The 17,844-nt window shown below is 50.0% G+C and overlaps 1 long non-coding RNA gene across 1 annotated transcript; it reads right to left on the bottom strand.

Annotated features, from left to right (window-relative positions):
- Positions 1-1,159: 1,159 nt before the first annotated feature.
- Positions 1,160-16,220, bottom strand: LOC144376864 (uncharacterized). Its single transcript, XR_013437236.1, has 3 exons — positions 15,695-16,220; positions 14,810-14,965; positions 1,160-2,722 (listed from the first exon to the last, which is right to left on the bottom strand). It is a non-coding gene; the product is annotated as an uncharacterized LOC144376864 (long non-coding RNA).
- Positions 16,221-17,844: the final 1,624 nt, after the last annotated feature.

Here is a 17,844-nt window from a genome sequence, read left to right as displayed (position 1 = left end):
GCATGTAAATAAGGAGTGGTTTCTTTCTTTTTTTTTTTTTAATTCTATTTTTGTCCATTTATAACAACTGATCTCTGTACAAACAGAGAGTGTTACCTGGGAGGCATACAAAGCTTTGAGACAAGACAAGGGGCACGGTCATCACTGTCCCCATCCAGCTTAACCATGTAATGGCATTAAAGCCCCTCCTATGGAAGGTAACTGGCCAGAAGCTAAGGGACCCGCTCCAGAAGGGGCAGCTGGGGTCGGGGAGGAGCGGGGACAGCAGCGGCTTCTGCTGTGTCCACCCTGGTGCATGTGGGAAAGCTGCCTCTGGGCCCCTCGGCCTGAGCACCCTGGGCTTCCTGCAAGGTGTTCAGGCTGAGGGACACAGAGGCAGCTCTCCAACAGTCCCACAGGGCGCCAGGTTGGAGAAAGCAGAAGCCACTGCTATCCATCTTTGGAAACTGTCTATTTCCCATGTCCCATGTGGGCTGTCACCTCTGCAAGGGCAAGGGACTATGCCATTCACTCAGGGGATCAGCACATGACAAGAGGCCAGGAAACGCCCCATGAGTACCTGTCCCCACTTGTCCCTCTTTGGTTTAGTCCGTCAGCCCCTGAGTTCTATCTGCTTCCTTCCACCCACTCCGTCTCTGGTCCTGTCCCTTCAGCCTTGTCCCCTCTCTCCTCTCTACCTCGCCTGTTCTTTCTTTCTCTCTTACAGCCCTTCACAGCCCCTCCCCCCGTTTTCCTGTTTAATTTGGTCCAGAGAGGACTGTTTGGTCAAGATGATGAACTGGTCATAAAAAACATGAGCTGTTGATTGGAAATATCCATCTAATTAGCTTTCAACTAATTTTCAAAATAAGAATTATAAAAAGGTGGCCAAAAAAAAAAAGAGCTGAACAGAACTGGTTGTAAACAAATTAGAAATGTTTGAAAAGGGAGAGGGACCTCAAATCAAAAATTCCAGATCTTTTTCTCTATTCTTTTCTTCTTATTTGTCTTTTTGTTTGTAGTCATTTATACTTTTTTATCTTACTATAAAAAATGCATATTACAGAAAATACAAACAAAAAGAACAATTACAATCCTAGCCATTCAGATACAACTGCTGAAGACATCTTTTTTTCCCACATTTTATTGGTGCATTACAGTTGTACATATTGATGGCATTTGTTGTTACATATTCATACATGTGCACTATATAACAGCATAATTTGGCCAATATCACTCCCCACCACTTCCCCCTCCCTCGGACCTCCCACCCATTGGTCCCTGTCCTCTACCGATCTCCCTTTAATTTTTAGGAGACTCATACACACCTTTATTTTTCTTTTTCCTTTTCCTCACCAGAGAGAAAACATACAACCCTTGACCTGAGTTTGACTTATTTCACTTAACATAATGGTCTCTAGTTCCATCCATTTTCATGCAAATGCCATAATTTCATTGTTCTTTATAGCTGAATAAAATGCCATTGTGTACATACAGCACATTTTCTTTATCCATTCATCTGTTGGTGGACACATAGGCTGGTTTCATGTTTAGCTATTGTGAATCATGCTGCTATAAACATGAATATGCATGTATCACTGTAGTTAAGATGTCTTTAATTCTCCAGGGTAAATACCAAGAAGTGGGATAGCTGGGTCATATATGGTGGCTCCATGCCTAGTCTTTTGAGGAGCCTCCATGGTGATCTCCATAGTGGTTGTACTAATTTATAATCCCACTAACAGTGTAAAAATGTTCCTTTTTCGCCACATCTTCTCCAGCATTTATTATTATTTATGTTCTTGATGGCTGCCATTCTGACTGGTGTGAGATGAAATCTCAGTGTAGTTTTGACTTGCATTTGCCTAATTGCTAGTGTCGTTGAACATTTTCTTCATGTATTTTTTGGCCATTTGTATTTCTCCTTTTGAGAAGTGTCGGTTTAGTTCATTGGCCATTTATTAACTGGGTTATTTAATTTTTTTTGGTGTGAAGTTTTTTGTGCTCTTTATATATTGTAGATATTAATCTTCTGTCAGAAAAGTAGCTAGCAAAAATTTTCTCCCATTCCGTGGGGTCTCTCTTCACATTGTTAATTGTTTCCTTGGCTGTGCAGAAGCTTTTTAATTTAAGCCATCTCATTATTAACTCTTGGTACTGGTTCCTGAGCTTTAGAACTCCTATTGAGAAAGGCATTGCCTGTGCCTTAAAGCTAGAGTGTCAACCCTACATTTTCATCTAGGAGTTGCATAGTCACTGGTCTAATTTTGGAGTCTTTGATCCATTTTGAGTTGATTTTTGTGCAAGGTGAGGGCTAAGAGTCCAGGTTTACTTTTTCTACATATGGATAACCAGTTGTCCCAGCACCATTTGTTTAAAAACGCTGTCTTCACTGAAAACATCTTGATATCTACACTTCTAGATTCTTCTCTTTCTCTATGTACATTTTAATTGATTTCCCAAAGCGAATCCCAGAACTTCAGTCCCTCGAGTGGTAAAACCAGAGCTCCAACAGCAACAAAAGCCTGGGCACATTTTTTTTAAAGTGTTATATATATTCCACCATCTTCTTGAAACTTTCTAATATCCATTGTAATGTGTGTTGTAGTATTCGTTGTAAATGAATTTAAAGCTCTGGTGAGATCCTCAGTCGAGAAACCGGTTTAACCTTGTTGGTCCCTGAACCCTCTGATTCCAGAGCTGTTTGTTCACCTGGCAGCCACGAATGGTCACACTCAGATTTCTGGAAAAAAAAAAGAAATTTTGCCAAATATGCAGAGATAAATATCTGCATATCTACCTGTTTCATTTATAAAAATGGAATCTGTCAGATATGCTGTTTTGTAGTACTATACATATTTCCAACTCCTAATCCTTGTTATTGGACGTTCAGGTTATTTCCGATTTTTATTACCCTTCTAGTTACAATAAACAGAACAGACAGAAATAAGAGGTGGAGCATGAATTAGAAATAAAAAGCACAAAAGGAAATAACAAATTCTGAAAAACGGATTAAAAGGTTTAAAACCACAGAAGCTTGCAAAAGCCATCCCCACGGTTCACTGAAATCTGCGGTCCAGGTATAAAGAGCACCCATTCGATCAACAAATGCACATCTAGTGCCTACAGCGTACCTAGCTCTATTTGAGGTTCTGGGGGGCACAGAACCTGTTCTCATGGCAATTACAGGCAAGTGGGAGGAAACTATGACACATTAATTAACAAGGAGAAGGAGCTCAAGGCATGGAGCTGGGAAGGAAGGGGATGGCTGGTGGGGTTTTTGGAGACATCCTTGCTGGAGCTAAGGGGACAGGATGGACAGACATCTCCATTGAAGAGTGGTTTAGACAGAGAAGGCAGGTACACAGGCCCTGAGGTGCCAATCAATCTGGTTCTGCCCTCCAATACTCCTGAGGCCCCAGGACCCCTGGGACCCAGGACAGGGAGGGGGTCATCTGGAGTTATTCCTCTCAGGGCAGTAGGGTGGGATCTGGGCCGGAGTAACCTCATTGTGGGGACATAAATGAGCACAGCTGTTAACAACCCCAACTGTTAATGGAGCAGAAATAGTTACATTTGACCAATTCGTTGTTTTCACCAAGTTTTCATTGGTATCAATTTGCTTTCAAATAAACTACTCTCTGCTAGTCCCCAGACCATCACTCCTGAAAATGAAGATGCTCTCTCCATGCTAATGGGCTGAGATAAAAGCCCCCTACTCCCCGGAAAGCTCCTCTGTGGATCCAGGGCTCTGCTCTGCCTGGGCTCCCCCTGCCTCATTCACCAGCTCTGAGCTAGATCAGGCAGAGAAGGGGCCACTCACAGTCGTGGGGCAGAGCCTGCGGGGTCGGATGTGTGGGCCTGGGGAGCCGCCGAGCAGGTCGCCCCGCACGGCCCTGACTTCTCTGCAAGTTGTGTGAGAACCACAGACAGGAGGAGCCAGCGGCAGATCTGGACATGTAGAAACCACAGAAGGAAAACAGGAGGGTGGAGAAAGAACACAGCAGACAATGACCGGGAGGGAAGGGTGGCTGCCGGGGAGACAGAGATGAAGAAAGAGGGACCAGAACAGGGAGAGAGACAAGCCAAGGCTGGGGGAAGCAACCCACGTGGCTTGTGGGGAAGGGACCCAGGTAGGAGGCAGGGACCAGGCAGAGACTCCAGGGCATTCAGGATTCACTGGGTCCTTCCGGTCACTGGCACACGGAGCTCTGCAGCCACCTTCCAGGGAATGGAGAACCACCAGGAGAGGGAGACTGGGCCACAGCGTCGGAGGGAGGGGGCCCACTCCCTGGCCGTGCAGAGAAGGCACATGCTGAGGAGTGGAGAGTCTGTGGTAGGACTTGAGCCTACTCTGAAGAGTCTTCTGCAGACATCTTTGAGAATGAGAAATCCAAAGAGCTTAGGGATCACACTTAGGCGAAGATGATGGTGAGGCTAAGGGTCCAAGTTCTGAAGTCAAACATTTTGGGTTCAATGTCTTAGATTCTACCACCACCAGGCTGTGTGACCTTTGGGAGTTTCCATCACCTCTCAGAACCTGTTTCCTTCTCCTTAAATTGGTCATAATATTAGTTGTTGCATGGCTCAAACAGGACAAAGCGCTCAGCAAGGTGATTGCCATGTAGTAAGTGCCACATTGTACACGGAAACAGATGATATCGTCACTCACTGGAAACAGATGATATCTTCACTCACTGGCCTCCCAGCCTGGGGAGCAGTGGCTGAATGGGAAACCCCATGGCTGGAGACCTTGTCCTCTCCCAGTGTGAGGGCCTCATGTATCCATCTGGCTCACACTTAGACTGGCCAGGACCTTGCAGACCTGCTTGTCTCAGAACTTTCCCGTGATAGATCCCTGCTGCCAACACCAGGACCCACTCCCCACAAGGCTGCTCACTGCCCTCTCCATCACCCGCCCACCTGTTAGGACATGGCCACCCCAAGAATGAAGCCCTCAGTCCCCCTTCCTAACCCTACCCCATGGCTTGGTGCAGTTGCAGAGGGAGCTGTCCTGGAACCCAGCACCCGAGACCTGGAGGAGCCTCCATCTGCACATGTCAAGCTCTGTCCTGCCCCAGGACAGGTGAGATGAAGGACCACAGCCCACAGCCTCCTATCCTTCGCAAGTGTTGGCATGAACTCTCGCTCTGCATCCCTCACTGGGAGCCAGGTTCTTTATTCTCCTTCCACAGGACACGGGGGCCAGGCACAAGTCTGCTCAGCTTTCAGTCTTTTCTTTTTTTGGTACTGGGGATTGAACTCAGGGGCACTAGACCACTGAGCCACATCCCCAGCCCTATTTTGTATTTTATTTAGAGACAGAGTCTCACTGAGTTGCTTAGTGCCTGACTGTTGCTGAGGCTGGCTTTGACTCATGATCCTCCTGCCTCAGCCTTCTGAGGCAGTGGGATTACAGGCATGCGCCATCCATGCCCAGCTCAGTTTCTCTTCCAACTTGGCCAGGGTTTCTCTCTGCCCCGTTACCTTCCCCTTGTCGTTTAAGAACTGTCCCAGCTTCTGGTGGAATAAGAGGCCTGTCCTCTTCATCCCTGGCCTGAGAATCTCTGCACAAAATAAGTCAGGACTCCAGCTTGCGTCTGCGGGTCTCTGTGGCTCCATGTGCCTGACCCGGCCCCTCTGTTTCCCTTCCCTGCTGGACTCTCCATGTCCCTTTCCTCTGCCCACCCCCCCCCCACAACCTGCCCGCCTGCCCCTGAGTTGTCAGGCATTTCCGCCGTCAGCACTTGCCGACTTGAGTGGAAAGTTCTTCCACTTGTGCGGCGAGCCGCGTGGGCAGGTGGGTAATGTCTGTTTTACTCTCTGTAATGAATCCCATCTTCTTCTCTCGGCGGTGATGGTTATTGATTCTGTCTTGACACCTTGGTTTGTTTTCTGCCGGCTCCTGCCTTCCCTTCATCTTGCTGTGGCCATTTCTCCACTCTTATCTGTAATTTCCTCTCTTGTTATGGCTGCCTCCCTCCCGGGCTGCTGCGGCACTGAGGCTGGGGCTTGTATTAACTTGGTCCTGCGGCTCCATCAGCCCTTCTCTGATGGGGAGAGCTGGGGTGGTGGCTGGGAACAGGCAAATAAGGACAGGAGGAGGCGGGGGAGGCGCTGCGCCCTCCTCCTATGGGTGTTGTAAAGCGAACTTAAACTATGCTACTGTCCCTGCTGAGAAGCTCCCTGGATGCCCAGGGGAGGTGGTGTTCTGCAGGACACAGAGTCCTTCAGCCTTGCTCCCATCTGCCTCTTCTCTCAACCACAAATTCTACGCTCCAGGCCTGGCGGCTTCCTATGGCCTTCCACCACACCCCTAGGCTGATTGCTCTTCTCCTTGCCTATTGATCCCTTCCCCATCTCTCTGTTGTGTTTTTTTTCCTGTAAAACTCCTATTCATCCTTCAAAGCCCAACTCCAATGTTCTCACTCTGGCACAGAGGCAGCTTTCCCACATGCACCAGGGTGGAGACTTCTGACTTGTACTAACTCAAGACAGAGTCACATCTTCCCTCCACTGAGCTTCCACCATTTTTCAAACAATGATAAGTGACCAGAAAGCTCAGGGGAAGGGGGCGGGGGGGTCAACCTGACATTGGGAGGATTGGACCCTGGAAAGAAGGCTGACCATTTTCTGGAGCTGATCACAGGTCACACACCTTCAGTCACCCTGAGATTTGGGCAACCAGATAATGCAGCAGATGCAGAAAAGGGAGCAGAGGCTGAGAAGAGTGACACCATTTGCCTAAAGTCACATGGCTCAATAGGGATTTACCCCAGATCTTTGTGACTGTAAGGTCACTGCTCTTTCTGTTGTCCTCATTGCACTGTGTTCCCAAACCCAGCCGTAGTCCTGATGCCTTTCCTACTCTGAGTATGTTGACCTCCGTGCTGTGGTACCCAGATTCCAAGATGGCCCCACCCATCTTCTTGGAACAGCGGCCTGATGTGAGTTCCCTCCCACACTGAACCAGGGCTGGACTACGTGGCTGGTGGGACACTGGGCAAGGGATGGCATGTGACTGCCAAAGCTATTCACAAAGGCATGGCAACTTCCTCCATGGTTTCTTAGGCTGCTGGCTCTGGGGGACCCAGCTACCACATCAGGAGGACAGTCCAGTACCCTTCAGAGAGCCCATGTGACAAGAACCCGCCACCAGCCATGCAAATGGGCTGTTTAGATGGGCCACTGACCTCAGCAGAGCTGTCCCTTGATGCAGCCCAGCCATATGGCGGCTGCCAGTTCAGGAGGGACCCCGAGCCAGAAGTGCCCTGCCAGGCTGCTCCGGAGCACCAGGCACTGTGTGAGAGAGAAGTGATTGCACATGGATTCGAGACACCAAGTTCTGCAGTGATGTGTCACACAGCAATAGGTGACTGACCTGTCTGCCCTGCCCAGGGCCAGAGCCTTCCACACAGAGCCCTGGCTGAGGGCTGAACCGCCCATGGGTTCTGCTGGAGCTTCCTTGTCTCCACGAAGAAAAGGCGCTGGGGTCAGAATCCCTGTCCCTGGAAGCCCCTTGTCTAGATGCCCTCCTCTTGGGGAGGGAGGGGCCGTCTCAGCCAACCTGCCTGGGCTCCAGCCATGGACTGAGACAGGAGGGAGGCGAAGTCGCCCTCAGACCTCCTCAGGGAAGATGTCTCTTTCCCTCCCTAATAAAGATAAATCCCAGCAGCTGAGGACACCGAATAGATACAAATGAGCCAGTGAGACTATCAGATGGATGTCGCTCCTCAAGAGGGACACGTCAATGGCTCATGGATGCCTGTCTCTGCTGACACCCAGCCCACCCTTCCTGGAGAGGTCCTGGGGAGAGTCCTGGGTAGTCCCTCCTTCTGAGAACTCTGGAGTCATCTTAAAAAGGCTCTGTCCCCTCTACCCTGGTCTCCCCTGTTTCTAGCCAGAGCCCTGTGGGATGTCTTGGGGTCACTCTGCCATCACCATGATAATCATGGAAGGTTGTGGGCTCCCTTCGGGCCGCTGCCCTGCACTCTGTTGAGTTTCCGTGGACTCCGCCAAGCAAAGAGGGCCCATGTCCTGGTTTTGACTCCCTCTCACGCTCCGGTGGAGGCCGGAGGGAGATTTATTTTTAGTCTAGGAAACTGTGCCTTCGTTCTTTGTCTAATTTAAGTCTGCCTTAGAAAGAAACCATCTGATTGGTGTATTGCCTTCTGGTGAGTTTATTACCTTCTTTTCCCTCTGCTTTTAGGTATTAAAGTTTGTGCCTGTCATGTGTGGACAGGGGTGATCTTGAGCCTGGAGACCCCACCTTGGCTTCCAAAGGGAGCAGGACCTACTTCTGGTTCTTGGCCTTTCAGAACAAGGAGCTGAGAGTTGGGGCCGGGGCAATGGTACCAACCAGCCTTAGAGGCTGCACCTCCTTTCATCTCAAAGCAGAGAGGAGGCATGAGGAAACTCTTTCCGCAGCCCCTCATACCTGTCCTAGCCTATCAAATGTCGCCTTTTACACAGGTGCTTCCATGCCCTGGCGCCGTGCTGCTGCTGCGCACATTCCCCTGGCGCCCGCTCAGCATCTGTCTCCTTATTTACTCGTCTCGGTTTCTTTGCTTTCCTGGCTTCACCGACCAACACGTTGTTTATCCTTGCTCAGGCCTGTCCCCGCGACTGTGTCTGGATCTTGCTTGTCTCGCTAGCCCTTCGCCCTTCTGGAGGAACACGGCTCGGCGGCCAGCGAGTTTGTCCTTTTGACAACATTTTCCATCAATGCACCTGAGTCTTTGCAAACACACAGGACCCAGGCCAACCGTCCCGGGGGAGGCTGAGGGAGCTGGCAGTCCTGATTTCAAGCCTGTCTGGGGAAGGGCAGCCTCCTACTCTTTCGTCTGTTACTGCTGTTGACTGCTATCACTGTGATGATTTATGCAAAGTTCAGCCTCATAGCAGGGGCCTGGAGGGAAGGAGGAAGGTCCTGGTCTCTGCACCTCAATTCCATTATTTGAGAATGATTCTACCTACCGCAGAGAGTGAGGCTGGGCATGGAAACAGCTAGCCAATAGTGGCTTTGGAACAAAGAGTAGCAGTGGTGACAGTGATAATGAGGTTGCTGTCAAGGCAGAGTGGGCCCTGCCTGTGCTGAGGACCAAGGAATCGAAGAAGCTGAGAAGTCAGCACCTGGCAGGGGCCGCAGAGAGAGCGGCTCGCCTGCGTCAAACCAGGGACTATCCCTAGAAGGTCGCTCCCAGTGGAGTTTTCATCCCTCAGGCCAGACACAAGCCTGAGACCTCCATTTCCAACCCCTCATATACCAGCAGACAGGGTTAAGACCCCTGGGAGGGTAGTGACAAGCTGGAGGTTGCCCACTCACCAGTGGAAGCCCATCTCTGGCACTCCCTGACCACTAGCTGCAGGCTGCTTTGGCTCCAGCTCCCAGGCAGAGAAGTCAGGGCTGGCAGGGGTAGAGCCACTGCTCAGGGCTTCTGACAGCGTCAGTGGGATGAGGACTCTATGGCCCTGCTCCCTGAGCCCCTCCACCTCTGCCACCCTTGATTGACAGCAACCTCAGAAATGCCATCTCTCAGACCCCTGGAAGAGGTTTCTCCTCTCTATAGAGCCCTGTGCTCCCCCAGCAGAGCTCCACATGCCACACCTGGCACCTTTGATCAGAAGCACTGAGATTCCTGGAAAGTCCTCATAAAGGAGATGAGAAGGATCTTTTGGCCACAGCTGAGAATTGGACAAGTGGAGAGGAGAGACATTGGCTGAGGCTGGGAGATGCCATGTCAGTCCCAGGTCATATCCTAGAGAGGGAAAAGACAGAGGTAGCTCAGGGACCCAAAGCTCAAGCACTTGGTCTCAAGAACAAAGTATTAACTACCAGAAAGTGACCAAGTGACCTTCATCCAACCCAGACACATTCCTGAGAATTTGCCTCATGGGGAATCCCTGATGGTATAAAGCCTGTGGGAACAGCCCACTTCCTTGGTCCTGGGGTGTGTGCAGGATAGGCACCATGTCCTCTTTTGCAAATAAGGAGACCAAAGTCCAAGCTGGCTAACTGGCTAGCCCAAGGTCACCCAAATATTCATGTCTTTTTTATTTATTAGTTTATTTCTCTCTGATCTCATAAATCATTTGAGCAGGGTTGTCATAAAATATCTGCTTGTAAGGAAGTATTTTGAATTTATTCCTTCTATCGATAATTGAGTGCTCTCTGTGTCCCTGGAATTGCCCTCAAAGGTAGATAAAGAAAGACAGGATTCCTGCTTCCATGGAGCTTACACTCTGGCCCACTGTGTCCTTGGGCTAAGTTCAATGAAGGAAATGAGGGTAAGGGATCGTTACAGGAGAGTCAGGGCAACCTGGTGTACAGAAGTGGCATTGAAGCAGGCGCAAAGCCCTAGGAGACCTGAGTTGGGTGTGTTCACAGTGCAGAGAGAAGGCCAGAGTGGCCAGAGTAAGAGGAGAGAAGACTTTGAGCTGAGACAGGAGAAGCCCACCCTGGAGACCCCCATGGAGGGGAGTTAGAGTTGGGAAAGAAAGCCACGGGGCCTTGGGATGGTGAGTGGATGATCCGTGGATGTTCCAGAAGGATCCTTCCTGCTGCTTTGAGGAGAACAGGCCATGGGGAGGCAAGAACTGAGGCAGCTCTCACAGTGGTGCAGATAGATGATGGTGAAGGACCAGGGAATGCAGCAGGGTGATCGGAGAAACAAGATGGGGGTCTCAGGGGCCTGAGTTCCTACAGAGCAAGGGCTAGCAAGAGGAGGCAGCCAGGGACAGTCCCCCAGCATGGGAATGTGGGCAGGGATGTAGCCTGTTGAAGATTGGCCACCAAATAGGGCCAGTGAACTCAGGGGCTTCCTCAGAGACTGAGGACTTGACCCATCAATTCTAAAGAATGACTCCATCTTGGATTATAGGAAAGACTGAAGAATTGTGGGTAAAAAGCAAGGATGCCATGCAGACACCACCACCACACCCCACCCATGGCAGACATTACTAATCAACCCTGCCCTTCCTTCCGGCTAAGCCCAAACTTAACTTCATGTGCTTCCCTAGGTGACCCTTCAGACAGCTACTCCCAATCAGCTGGCGGTGACAGAGTTAACTTACCCTTCACTCCCAGTGCAGAGAAATGAGCATTGAGTTTGCACCCAAGACTCAGGCTTTAGTTCTGCTTTTGCCGTTTAATTGCCATGTATCTGTGGCCGACTTATTTAGTCTGACACTCACTTCCCCATCTGTTACAGTGAACTATTATTCCGATGTCATATGTTCTCTATGAGGACTACAGGAGACAATGTATGAAAGCAATTACCCTGGTTCTGGTACAAATAGGCATCCTCAAATATTAAAAAAAATAAACTAACCCCCTTTGCCCAACCCATGATCACATTCCCGAATGTACATACACACACACCATGCATGCCTACACTCTCTCTGTGCACGTTCAGACACACACTTGCATACACACACACACACACACACACACACACACTCAGTGCATAAGAGGATAGAAAAATGTATCCTAACAGCTGGCACTGGAACTGATCTTAGGGAGGGAACTGTCTTTTGTTCAGGAAATTACCTTGATAAGTCTCTGAGGATATGGATTAGCAGAAGTCAAGGAAACAAAAAGATAGCTGAACTGCTCTGCATGAAAATTGAAGCAAAATTGGGGGATAGGAGAAAGGAAGAGCCCAGCAGTGTGCACACTGCCGAGCGCCATGGTGGAGTGGACAAAGGACATTCTAAGAATGAATCTATCAAATATGCAACACGAAATTGCTCACATTTTTCGAGATATAAAACCTCTCTGTCTCAAAAAGAATACATACGGCATGGAGCCATTTATATAAAAGTCTAGAAAATGCAACAGATCCACAGTGGCCCCAGTGGCTGCCCAGGCTGGGAAGGAGGAGGCTCCGGGGTAGGTACGCTTACCTACTCACAGGCCTGGCATGGGCCATGGTCTCACAGGTATGTGTCTGCATCCCACCTAGATAAAGATCTACATGTCAAAACTTATCAATTGGATGGCTTTAAATAAGTAGCTCTTTGTGTTAATTATACCTCAATAAGCTGTTAAAATGTTTTAAAAAGAGGTTTATAGCAATCTGATCCCAATATTTTTAGACATGCTATGTTTTTAGATGTGCTGATTTTCCCTTTCTACAGATACCGACCCTTCCCCAAAACATTCTTTTCTGTCTCCCCCCCCACCTCAGTTAAGTCTGACACAGGTGTAACTGCCTTACTAGGAGAGGTCTGAGGTGGCATTTGAAGAAGGGAATGGAATCCTGCATCTAAGTCTAAAACAGCAGAAAGGAACCAGCTGGATCTCTCCCTTGCCTGGAAATTCTTAGAAATCTTGGAAGTGATCACTGAACATCATGGATGTGAAGTGAGGGCTCGGAGTCCTAGATGTCAGTGGACACCTGGGTTACTCACCCAGACAGGAGCCCACACAGACACTCAACCACTCCCATGTGCCAGGCTCCTCCAGCCATGCCACTGTGCATCACGCCCACCTCTTGGGGCTGTGAGCAACTTGTTTGGGAAGGGGAAGAGGCTTTCGACTGAACTGCATTTTCTCTCTAAAGAAACTCATCAGAACTGGAAAGACCAGGGCAAAGAAGAGAGGTGTGCCCCCTTAGTGAACCCTTGAATGCGGAGCTATCTCTGGTTCTTCCAGAACACAGAGCCCACCCGTTATAACCAGTCTCACACTATCCAGCAAGATGTCTTCCGAGCCAGCACAAGTACCATCCGAACACCTGGTCAGTTTGCTCCTGGCGATGCCTGCACTGAGGTTCCTCAAGGTGTTCTGCTTCTGAGAGGCACAGCTTCTCCAGCCTCTCTCTCTCCCCCTCTTCTCTCCTCCTCCTCTGCCTCCAAACACCACTACCCAGAGCACCATGGCAGAAACTCTGCCGCTCCGCTCCTTCCGAGGGGATAATCAAAGTGCAGTGTCTCTGGAGAAGACCTGGCTCCGTGGAGCAAGTCTTTAATTTCAAGCTGACAAGGTTGGGAGCGTGTGCCACTGGCTCCCGGGTAGGAAAGACGGATGAGTGGCCAGGGAGTCCAGCTGGGGAACAGGAGTCAGCAAGGGCAGAGGGGCTGAGTCAGGGGAGGGGTGGGCAGAGCCTCTGGCAGCCTCCCAGGCAGAAGGCAAAGGGCCACCCTGTGCTGTTGGAGGTCTGTTTACTCTTTGCAAACCAGAACTGTTGGCATCTCCCGACGTTACTGGGAGAGATTCTCACAGCAGCATACGCAGCCGCTGCCTGTGCTCTGCAGAATCAGGAGCAGAAAGAAATCTTGAAGGGCAAGCCTCGTGCACAGGGTCAAAAATCACTCAGAGGGAGAGGAGGGACTCTCTGGAGCTTCAATGTTCTTCAGACTCCTGCACCCAAATGGCAGGGCCACCTTGGGAACAAGACTTCACTGAGATTTAAAAAAAAAAAATGGAAATGATGCAGAAAACTTTCAAGATCTTGGAAGTAGGAGTTGCTGATTCTTGTAATCATTCTATCATGAAGAGAGAACAGGTTCAGAGGGGTAGGAATCCTACTAAAGGTTACAAAGCAAGTCTACAATGAAATCAAGAACAGAATACAGTAGATTCTTTGGCATTCATAAATAATACATCCTAAGACCTTAGAGGAGGCCTTAGTTTCCCAAATAAAACATGAAAGTAGTTGGACACCACCCGCAACCCCCTCTCATCCCGGGCCTCATCAGCTGGACAGGCAGTGAAGTTCCCAGCCAGCTCAGCAACTCACTGTTGAGTGGCTGAAACCCATGCCTCAGCAGAAGGACAGATACTTCCTGCCTGGGCCTTCAGGGCACCATCACCGAGCAAAATCATAACTGGCACCCCAGCAAATCAGCAGCCTCATTTACAGCTCTCTGCTCTCCTGGACCCATGTTCCATCTTGGCCCCCATCAGGCTCTCTAGGGTTGGAGATGGGGGATGGGGAGCTCTGCAGACAGTTGAGCAAGATCAGGAAGGACATGCAGCTGCCTGGAGGATGACACCAACTCTGAGCCCAGAATCGTGCTGCCCCTCTTTGCCTTGCCTCCTCTGCCAATGCTGGGCCTGAGCTTCATGCACCAGAAACCAAGTGCCTGGATGCTGGCCTCTTTGGGAAGTGCTCCCCCTTCTCCAGGTTCACAGTAGTGCTTCCCCATTCCACATATTTAGGGTTTCCTTTTGCTTCTGTGATCTAAAGGCACCTGGTGTTTTGTCCAGCCCTTAGCAAGTACTCAGGATTCATGGATTAAAGGAAGTTTGGTATGTGCAGGAATCAGGCTACATCCAGCTGGTCTCCTCCTTGAGCAGAGCTCACTTTCTGCTCTGGGAGGAGCTACTCACTCTCACAAGGCATGCACTAGTCATCAGGTAGGGATCTAGAAAGATGCTGTGGATTGAATTGTATCTCCCTGAAATTCACATGTGGAAGCCCTAAATCACAAGGTGATTGGATTTAGATAAAGTGATAGAGGTGGGGTGCCCACAATAGGGTTAGTACCTTTTAAAGAAAAGACCAGAGGCATTGGGCTTGGTGGTGTTTGCCTGTAATCCCAGTGGCTCCAGAGGCTGAGGCAAGAGGATCACGATTTCAAGGCCAGCCTCCGCAACTTTGCAAAGTCCTAAACTACTCAGTGAGACCATCCGCAACTTTGCAAAGTCCTAAACTACTCAGTGAGACCCTGTCTCTAAATAAAAAATATAAAAAAGGGCTGGGGGTGTGGCTCAGTAGTTAAGTGCCCCTGGGTTCAATTCCCAGTACAGAAGAAAAAGAAAAAAGAAGAACAGAAAATGTGTGCTTTCTCAACACTATGTGCAGACTCAGCAAAAAGTACCCACCTGCAAACCAGGAGGCATCCATCCTCAGGACACAGCCAGCCAGCACTTTGATCTAAGACTTCCAAACCCCAGCACTATGACTATGTGTAAAATGCTCCATCTGTGGTATAGCCAGCCTTCCATATCTGTAAGTTCCACATCCACAGATTCAACCAACTGTGGATTGAACATTTCGGAGGGAAAAAATTACATCCGTACTACCTATGCACAAACATTTTTTTCTTGTCATTATTCCCTGAACAATACAGTCTAACAACTATTTACTTAGCATTAACATTGTATTAGGTCTTACAAGTAATTTAAAGACAATTTAAAGTACACAAGATGATGTGCATAGGTTCTATGCAAATACTGCACCATTTAATATAAGGGTCTTGAACATCCAGGGATTTGGATGTCAACTGGGACTTCCTAGATGCCTCAAGAATACCAAGGTTTGACTGTACTTTGTTATAGCAGGTTAAGCTAAGATGTGGAGGTAACAGCACACCCTCCAGTTCCTTCTATAGTACCCCCTAGCCATATCCTCAGGGCCTTAACCTTGACCTTGAGCTGAACCATGACTGCTCAGGAACAAATGCCCTGAGCTGGGCCCCAGACCTAGCCCTACTGTGAATCCTGCAGGCAAGGGATGAAATCAGGATATCAGAGATGACAACCACACCTCAGCGTCCATCTGTGAATGGAAGGAGAAGGGGGTCCCTGCTCTGCCCCTCTCTCAGGGACACTGTGAGGCCCCCAAGAGACAATGGCAAGGATACACTGCCAGAATAGGCCAGAAGCTAAGCTTGTGGTTGGTGCCAATTGCAGAGGTGGCAGCAGACAAGCCAGCCCTTGCAGTGCCAGTTCGAGTCTTTTAGCCATTTCCTGTGTGCCATTCCCTACCTGCCCACGGTTAATGTCCATGACACGTTCCAGCCTGTCCACTTGCTTTGTCAGAGAGCTCTGAGAAGCCTGTGTGCTCTCCAGGCTCTGGAGGGCAGGTTGGGACCCATCTTTGTGTCCTCTTCTGGAGTCAGCTTTCCAACCTCTTTCCGAAGCAACCCAGTCAGGTCCCATTTGAAGAAGGGGGGCTGCAGAAACCCCTGAAGCCTGCCCGTAGCATCTAGCAGTGCCAGTGGTGAGCAGCTGTTTTCTCGGGACACTAGAAACAATAGAGAATGTCCTGAGTGGGGCTTCAGAGCCCTCCGGAAGCATAGCCCCTCTGCTGCTGCTGTGCCCTCCAGCCAGCACGCCCGTCCCTGCACCAGCCACCCCGTACAGCAGGATGCTATGCCCTGGGTCCTGGCTCATGAAAAAGTGATGATTCCAGCTCTTGGTGACATGGGGCTGCTGGGGTTGCACTGGATCCCCACCCCAGCTGCCCTTCTTCCTGTACCCACAGGCCCAGTCCCCTGGGAGTCAAAGTAGGGTGTGGGCTGGCCGCTCTGCCTCTTGCCTCCTTCCCTGGCCTTTAATATTCATGAGCTCTCCTAGCAGGGGAGCTAAAAATGTTCCGCTCCTAAATCTAACTGCTCTTTGGAAGCCTAATTAAATTCTTTGGTGGAAAGGGGGAAATGACCTTCAAAACTGCCAAAACTATTCAGAATGGCGTGTCCCAGAATCCGTTCCTCTTCTCTCCCCTTTGGCTGAGGGTGGCCTGTCCTGGGGTGATGACATTCTCCACCTCCTTCTTGGGCTTCAGATTTTGGGGTTGCTGTGGGGCAGATGGGTGTGCAATGACAAGACTTACCCCATATTGAAGAAGCACAGTCGGATGAGGATTCCATCTCCCAAGGGACTGGACAACCTTAGCCCTTGCTGGAAAGTTGCATCTCAGCCAAGGCTGGGGTTGGAGGGGAGAGAAACGGCAGTGAGGAAAAGGTTGGCTTTGGTGTGGGAGGAAGGACAGAGGCCCTCACCTCCTGACGGCTGCTTCCCTGGTGGGGTGCCCTGGAACTTCAGGGGTCTTCTTTCCCCAGCTACCTCCTTTGTGTACACTGGAAAGAGCTGAACGGGGCACAGGGATACAGAACAGCCAGCCCTCATCCCATAGCTCCTGGGTCTGGAATTGAAGTTCATGTTTCTTTCATTTACCTGAAACAAGCAATAATTTCCTTGGAGGCCAAGGTGGGAATCTGCCCCCTTTTGAGAGCTGCTGAATAAAGGGGAGTAGAAAGTTCTGACTGTCCCACCCTCCTCTCTGACGGAGTCTCCTGAGAAGGTGGAAGAGATGGGAATAAAGGACAAGGACTTGAATCCCAAAGAACTCTTGGGGATAGCTTGAACACAGTTTCTACAGATCAGGGACCCTGTGGACCCCTCTGTGTGAGAAGTCACAGGCTGGTTGAAATCCCCCATCAGGGAGCCGGAAGACACCCAGACGTCCCCTCCCCACGGCACAGCAGCATCAGAGCCTGGCCCTCCTGCACCCTCAATAAACCTGTGTCCCATGCACCGAAGGGACTGCACATGCTGAGAGCAGAGGGAAGGGAGAATCTGAAGGACCAGGAGCTTTCTTTTCCATTTTGGGAGGAGGTCGTTTTTGTGTGCTCCAAAGTTGCCTTGTGATTGGTCAGCAAGGAGTCATTCTCAGATGTTGTCACAGCCCAGATGTTGACAGGCTGCCACTGACACCCTGGCTCTCCAAGGGCCCTTGCATTCCTAGAATGCATATTCCTCAAAATCAGTTTCCGAGTCATTTTGAGGCCATCAGGACAGACCCTGCTTGGTGTGTGCATTCTCGTGGGGTGACCATGCCTAATTGCAGGAAGCTGGGCCACTAGGCAGTCTACAGAGGTCAAGGCCCTGCTGTCTGCTCCAGGTAGCCAGAAGATTCACTGTATCACCCCCTCCTGACTTCACCTGTCTCCTCTTCACTCACTCCTGAATGCCCCCTTCACTCATTGTTCTCAGACCTGGATCCCACCCTCCTATGTCCCCAGAAGCTGCACACAGCTTCATGAAGCATTGCCCAGGCCGCTGACAGTCTGGTTCTCAGGGTGGCCAGACCCTGGCTCCATCTCTGATTATCCACAGCCCAGGACCTAGCCCAG

Source organism: Ictidomys tridecemlineatus, chromosome 4, assembly GCF_052094955.1.
Source record: "Ictidomys tridecemlineatus isolate mIctTri1 chromosome 4, mIctTri1.hap1, whole genome shotgun sequence".
Classification (NCBI taxonomy): domain Eukaryota; kingdom Metazoa; phylum Chordata; class Mammalia; order Rodentia; family Sciuridae; genus Ictidomys; species Ictidomys tridecemlineatus.
The sequence above is the reverse complement of the archived record's forward strand: the minus strand, read 5'-3'. Positions and strand labels throughout refer to the sequence as shown.